Raw genomic sequence first — 7,132 nt, 5'->3', positions numbered from 1 at the left:
GGGACCACGCAATGTCTCTGCTTTTCTGCTACTTAATTTAATTCAAGTTAGATGAGCTAAATGCAGGCTGAAGTGTGCTCTGGGTGCAGCATCTTCCTGCACTTAGACAGGGTATGGTTTGTATTTCACATTTCTCTGGTTAAACTCAACAAAAGCTAATCAAACACCAACTTAAAGATTTTTTTTGATTGTTCTGTATAATCACAAAAGCATAAAGTTAAAAGATGTGGAATATGAGATATGGAATCCAGTTGCTGAGGCTGGACATGGTGAGCTGCTTAGCAGAGGGTGTGGGACATTTCTGGTGCTGTAGAAGAGGAGCTGGGCAGGGGCAGAGTGCCATTAAATTTTAGTTTAAATCACCCAAAACCAGTTTACATGTCTTCCTCATGGAATCATGGCACGGTTTGGGTTGGAAGAGACCATAAGGATCATGCAGTTCAATGGGCAGGGTCACCTTCCCTGAGACCAGGATGCTCCAAGCCCACCCAACCTGGCCTTGAACACTTTCAGGGATGAGGAATCAAGAAATCTGATCTAGTGGGTGTCCATCTCTACCTTCTGAGTGACCTGGTTTAATTTCCTGGGAAGTGGGATATTATGGGATGGTTAAATCTGATGGATAGCCAATGTTCTGTCCAGCCTGGTGTGTTTCTGCTACAAAATATTCAATAACATTGCAATATATTTTCATGATCTTTAAGATTCTGTCATGGAAATATCTTAAAAGGTTGAGTGGTTTTGTTGCCTGAACTCTGCTCCTTAAAAAAACAAAACAAAGAGGAAATCTGAGGTTTGTCCCAAGTCTATCTGAACTCTTTCCTGTGCCAAACTGGGTTGGAAACTCATGAGAGCATCTGTCCTGTGAAACTTCTGGTGCTTCATTCTCCAGCTTGTGTTGGAAATATCACATGCACTTCCACAGCTTTTCATGTGGTATTTCAACATTCCTGCTGCCGTGCTTGGCCAGGACAGAGATGCTCAACAGCACAGACCACAGAAGGGGCTGAAAAGAAACACAGATTTTTTTTTACAGGTCGTTTATTTACTGTTTAATTTGCATTTTTTTTTAGTACAAGAGTAAATATTCTGAGTTTGAATGCTAAGTGGCATTGCCATCATTTCAATTTCATTTCTACCTTTTCTTTGCACAAACAACCAGTGCTCTCAAGGCACCTCCTGGATGTCTCTTTCCACCAGCAAACTCCTAGGCTGGAAAACAGAGTGAAATCCTACAGATTAATTCCCAGCACAGGAAAAGCTGAGCCCTTCATTTCCACGGTTTGTAAGACCACGAGAGGTTTCTTGAGGAACCACAGGCAGGGTCAGGTTGGTGGCAGCCACCAGAAAAGGCACCACAGTTCCTCCCAGCTGCCAGAGAGGGAAGGGAAAGGTCCCATGCAGCCAGATGAGCAGCCAGCAGAATGAGAGGTCAGCAATTTGTCAGGTTAAACAAACCTCTCAGAGTTTACCATTTGTTATTTGAAGGCTTGGCAAGTTATGGAAAAGCATTTTAACTAACAACTCCCTGATTTTAAAATAAAAATCAATAAGGCGCACGTATTTCTTTAAGCGATGTCCACGCTTCTCCTCCAAAGTTCCAGTCTGACAGATTTCCATTGGGTTTATTGGCTTGGCATTATGTGATTGTGCTTTAATATGAAGAATTAATAAAAGATATATGAACTTATATTTATATAACCCAGTACAAAAGGGTCAGTGCATTTCCCACTCTAATTTTCTTCACAGCTTAAATTTAAATGAATTTGATTCTTCAAGGAAAAACATTGTGACATAAAGACACAACCTTCACACTCTTTGACTCCCATCACCCTCATTCACCAAAAAAAGAGAGGGGAAAAAAGAGAAGGAAAGGGGAAAAGTAAAACTCAGACTATCTTAATTTGTATTGACTTCATTATTCTCTAGATAAAAGGCTACTCAACATAAATGAGGACGCTGAGTTCAAACTTTTAAAGAATTCACATATTTACATCAATTTTTAAAGGGTTTTATAACTAATGAACTCAGATTTCTTTTGGCATGGCATAAAATCCATTTGTACAGTTTTTAATTAAGAATGCAGCCTACGCAATTAAAATTAAGGGTAGAGACTTCATCAGATGTCCTGTGAGAACCGCAGTCGAAAAAATTATGTTAATGCTGGATGTCCTAAAAGCATTCTCTGAATGTTGGAAACACTTTGTGAGGAATTATTTCTGCTATACAATAAGGATTTATTTAAAGTTGAAAATTAGGAGCTTTTAATTTTGGAGTGTTAGGAACTTACTTATCACTAATCACTTTGGCATTTGTCATAGTGCTTTCAAAGCAGATGGGATCATTTAAAGCTCCCTCATTTTTCCTTAAAATTCATAAATTCATTTCTGTATATAATTTTTTAATATATATATATATATATACATATATATAGACTGAGACATGCACACAATCTATCATGCAAATAATGCAGATGTAGCCAAGGGAATCCCTAATGCAAATTTTAATATTTAAAGTGACAAGAGCCATTATTGGGAATATTAAGAAACTTCTTTGTTGAAATGATTAAAATGACACTTGAAATAATGACTGAAAATTATAAATAACTCATTTCGAAGTTGCCTAAGCTATACAGGAAAATTAAGTTTGATCTAAGTGGAAGGTGTTAACTGAGCTCCCTAGAAAACAGTTTTCTCCTTAGGAAGAGATGCGGCAGGATCAATGGTGGGATGGGTTTTCCCATTTCCCAAACTCTCTGGATCAGCCTGGAAACAGCTCCTTCAGCGATGAGTTTATTTGGGTTATTCAGAGTGGGAGATGCTCAAGGAGGAATACGGAGAGCGAGTGGAAAGCGCGTGCGAGGGGGATAATACCTCAACAGAACAAAGACCTGATCCATTCCTGTGCAATCCCGACCTCTTCCTTCACACTGGGTGCAGGGATTTGATTTCTTCCCTTTCCCTGTTTTCCCTTTTTCTTTTCAACATGGCTTAATGCAATAAAAATGTTTTATATTTAGAAGAGTAACAAGGGAGCTGAGGCTTAGCTTTGGAAGGCGAGCCAAATTTAATAAGGATTTGAAAGTGTAGAATAAGAAGGTTTGGCTCGCAGGAGAAGTCATTTCCAAGCCAAACTCCTGACAGGAATAAATGTGCAAAGAGGAGAGGGGGACACAGGTTTTGGGGAGGAAAGGGGCTGTGGTGATGGATGCAAACCAGGCAGGAAGGAGCAAAGGATGCAGTGGCCATGACTCACACTGGGATGGCAACCACTCACTTGGTGGTGGCCGTGTGAAAAGTATTTCATAAGACAAAGAGATTAAGCCTGAAACCCATGCATTCTAATGCTTGAATCCAACAGGTTTTGAAGCATGGATGTAGGGTAGAATAAGGTGCTTATTGCTCAAGGGAGAGGTCACCAAAATTCAGCTGCGGTTCTCAGTTTGATGAGCTTTGTAGTCTCAGCTCTGTTACTCAGAGTTCATAAAAAACCCCAGTTTTAATCTTTTTTAGCAAGCAGACATTAGTCAAAAAGGGAAAAAAAGATGCTCACAACTGAGTTATAGGTGGCTCTTATCTTTAGAGAGGCCAGTCAACAGCTCCCAGCTAAATCATAAATAGCAAAACGCTTACATAGCATCCACCAAGGAGGTAATTCTCCTCTAATTTACATCAGGTTTACATCACTGCAGCTTTTTCATTCTCACTGGAACTGCTTGAGATTTACTTGCTTATGAATCAGAGCAGAATCAGGCCCCCAAATAGCTGCCTATGGCCAAAGATAACATTCTGGCCACAAACCTCATTTTTGTTCTTTCCTCCACCCACAAGCCAATAAAATTACACAAGACCTGGACCTGAGAGGCCCCCAGATCCGGGCCAAAAATAAATACAAAAATACAATAAAATTTTAATGTGGGGGCCTCGTGCAATCTTGAACCAGTGCAATATTTAACTGTATGAACAAAAGATGAAGCAGCAGCCAAGAAATACATTTCACCTATAATTCCATGAGAACATAGGAAGAAAGAGCAAGGAAAAGGAGGAAAAATCATTTCATAAAATAATAGTAATACCCAGGAATTTTAAAATACCCATAAAATTACAGTACTAAATTATTAGTGCCCATTTCAGATATTCTTTGAGTTTGTCAGAAACTTTTGATGAAAGGCTGTCAAGAGTTTCAAAATGAGGGGAATAAAGTGAGGCCAAGGAAAAAAGATCTATTAAGAATATTAAAAGCAACGTGCCTGATCCACTGGTGCCAGTGTCTGGAAAGCCAAGTGAGGCACATCCTTAGGAATTTCTTGTCCTGACAGCAGCATCACACCCTCATTGGGAATTTCCTTCAGGAGGTGTAGGGAGGGATGTGAGCTCCTATGGCCGCCCCACTGCAGAGGCTTTGCTGAGTCACTACCCAAAGAAAGGGTAAAAAACCCCTTTAGTACCAAGGATTTCAAGCACCAGGAGTATCTTAATCCAGCCTGAACCAACAAATCAAGCCAGCCCTACCCATCCAAACCAAAGCACTGGGAAAGCAGCACCAGTGCAATGTTTCACTCCCAAGATCTGCGCAATCGGCCCTTGAGGCGCTCCTGGCTTGCCCAGAGCTGGGTGAAACTCTGAGAATTTAAGAGAGTAGTGATGCAGTACAAAAAAAGGCCCGGGGTTGATAAGGAAAATGCAGAATTAGGTCTTTTTCTTTCTAATTAAGTCTGTAGGAGTTGCCACCAAACTGGAAGGGTTATTGGCCTTATCGGGGCCAGCGCAGTTTCTCCAAAGGAACGAGCAGCTCTGCTGTGATTTGCCTTCAGGAAAATTCCCTGCAAAAAAGTGCAATAGTCAGAGCTTGTGTCATAAATATATGGAACTTAATGTAATGATTTATAATTTATAATTTATAATAGTCAGCTGGACGATCTATTCTGACTCCTCTTCAGATCTTCCCCTTATTTGGCAGAATACCAAAGGTTGTGTTTTGTTTCAATGGGATTTTAAGCAGAACTTAAAATTTTATCAAGCACTTGTTGATGGAAGCTCTTGAATTACTCCAGTCTGATAATGAGAATATTTGAAAATGTTTATGTTCACCCAGAGCCTTTTAACTGGCAAGTTCAGTCTGAAATTACATCAGAGTATATCTATATCTATATATATACACATATATTTGTATATATATTTATTTTTATATTTAATATGTATTTATTTTATATTTATGTATTTATTTATATATATTTGTGTATATATTTATATAATCAGATTTTAAAATAGTTTTTAGCATGAATGACTTTTTTTTTACATTTTAGAGTTGCTGGATGTGCTGTCTGTGGGTTTTTGGATAGGAAGGGCACAACATTGGGATTTGTATTTTATATCAAATTTACCTTTGGATTGATGAACCTTTCAGATCCCTGTGCCTCAGTTCCTGCCGCTGGATCACAGACCAGCCAGCACTGGGAAAATGCTGGGAGCACTGGGATGAAGTGTTTGATGCAGCACTGGATGCTGTCCTCTCTGCTGCAGCCTCAGGTGGATTTTTCCCCAGGGTTATTTGGTAATTGATAATCCCTCTGATAGGAGCAGAGAAATGAAAAGGCAGTGGGCACAAGGACTGTTTTTCTGGATCGGTTTCCCCGTGTTTGGCTTGTAATCCGTGTGTGGAGGTAAATGTGCTGTCGAAAGCAGAGAGGATTGGAGAGCAGTGAGTGCTAAAGGTGACTACGTGCACTCCTGAAAAAGATATAGTGCAGCCTGAGCAGTCCCAGACTGTCCCATCAATTCCCTCTAAACCATGACCTGGAGAAATCACCTTCGAGCTGACAGGGGCTTAGGCAATATTTCAGAATCTGGTCAAGATTTTACAACACCAGATACTGTTTCATTCTCCGGGCTTTCTCTGACCGAAGAATTTTGAACTGGGGCAAGCTGTCAAGTATGCAGCGGTTTTGTAAAGCAGACAGCAAGCCAAAGAAAACTCTGCTGAGAACACCACAGTTATTGATAAAGAGCCTGCACAGCAACAAGGAGATGGACGAACGCGGCAAGAGCCAGGGGCTGGGGGGAGATGGGGAAGGGGCTTTGTCAGGGCTGATGCTGAGCAGCTTCCCTGCCACGACTGCGGCCAGAAAGTCAAGCCTGGCTTCAGAAAGCTGCTGGTGCTCCGGTGTAAAATCCTAAATCATCACAGATGCGAGTTTGCTCAGAGACTTTTCCCATGCTGGAGGGTTTTTGTGCTTCCTGCCAAAGCCTGTGTTGCAACCTTTGGCATGCAAGTGTTTTAAGGTTGTTTTGGTTTTTATAAAATGCTGCGATAATCGCGAGCCAGATCTCATCGTGCAGCAATCTCGTGGCACTTCAAGTTTAGTCATCCAGCAGAAGTTATGTATTTCTTCTCCTGCTCAAATGAAATGCCTCGATTTCTCATAATTATTTCTGACATTTCACCCATTATTCCCTGAGCCTCCTCAAAGGATGTAAATAACTCATAATTCTCTTGTGAAGGCAAGTGTGAGCTGCAGAAATGTAAACACCACGACATTGCTACAGCACAGCCCTCAAAACAGGGATGGTGGGGTGTGCAAGGAGCGAGGGAGAGCAAAAAAATATAAATTTGCTATGGTTGGTGTGGCAACCAAAAGAGTTGGGCTGATTTCTCCTCTTCCAGATATCCAGAACTAAACATCAGGAGCAATTAAAAAATTGTGGTCTTTTGTAAATTACTCCCAGAAGAAATCTTGGAAATCTTTCATTTTAGTCCTTTCGGTCCGCTGAAGCATAAAGCTATTATGAATGAACAAAAATACTAGAGAGAAAATTGAAATACAACAGTAATTAACAATATGAATATATCAAAATCCAACCCAACGGGCAGGATGGGGCCATCAGACATTTTAACATTTGAGTGACGGGCAGGTAGGGCACCTTTGATGTCACTTTTCCACCAAGGAGTTACTGAGGGATGAGCAATTCCTCCTGCTAGAGGGATGTTCTCATCATTTCAGCCTAAAAACCTTATATTCAAGGTGCTCATCTTGTTTACCTTCGAATAATAAGTAATAATTCTCATTTTAGGATCTTCTTTTCTGTTGCCATATGCTAAATGTCAACAAAGGATTATAGGAAAAATCATTGGA

Source organism: Ammospiza caudacuta, chromosome 9 (assembly GCF_027887145.1).
Source record: "Ammospiza caudacuta isolate bAmmCau1 chromosome 9, bAmmCau1.pri, whole genome shotgun sequence".
NCBI classification, from domain to species: Eukaryota; Metazoa; Chordata; class Aves; order Passeriformes; family Passerellidae; genus Ammospiza; species Ammospiza caudacuta.
Note: the sequence above shows the minus strand (reverse complement) of the source record.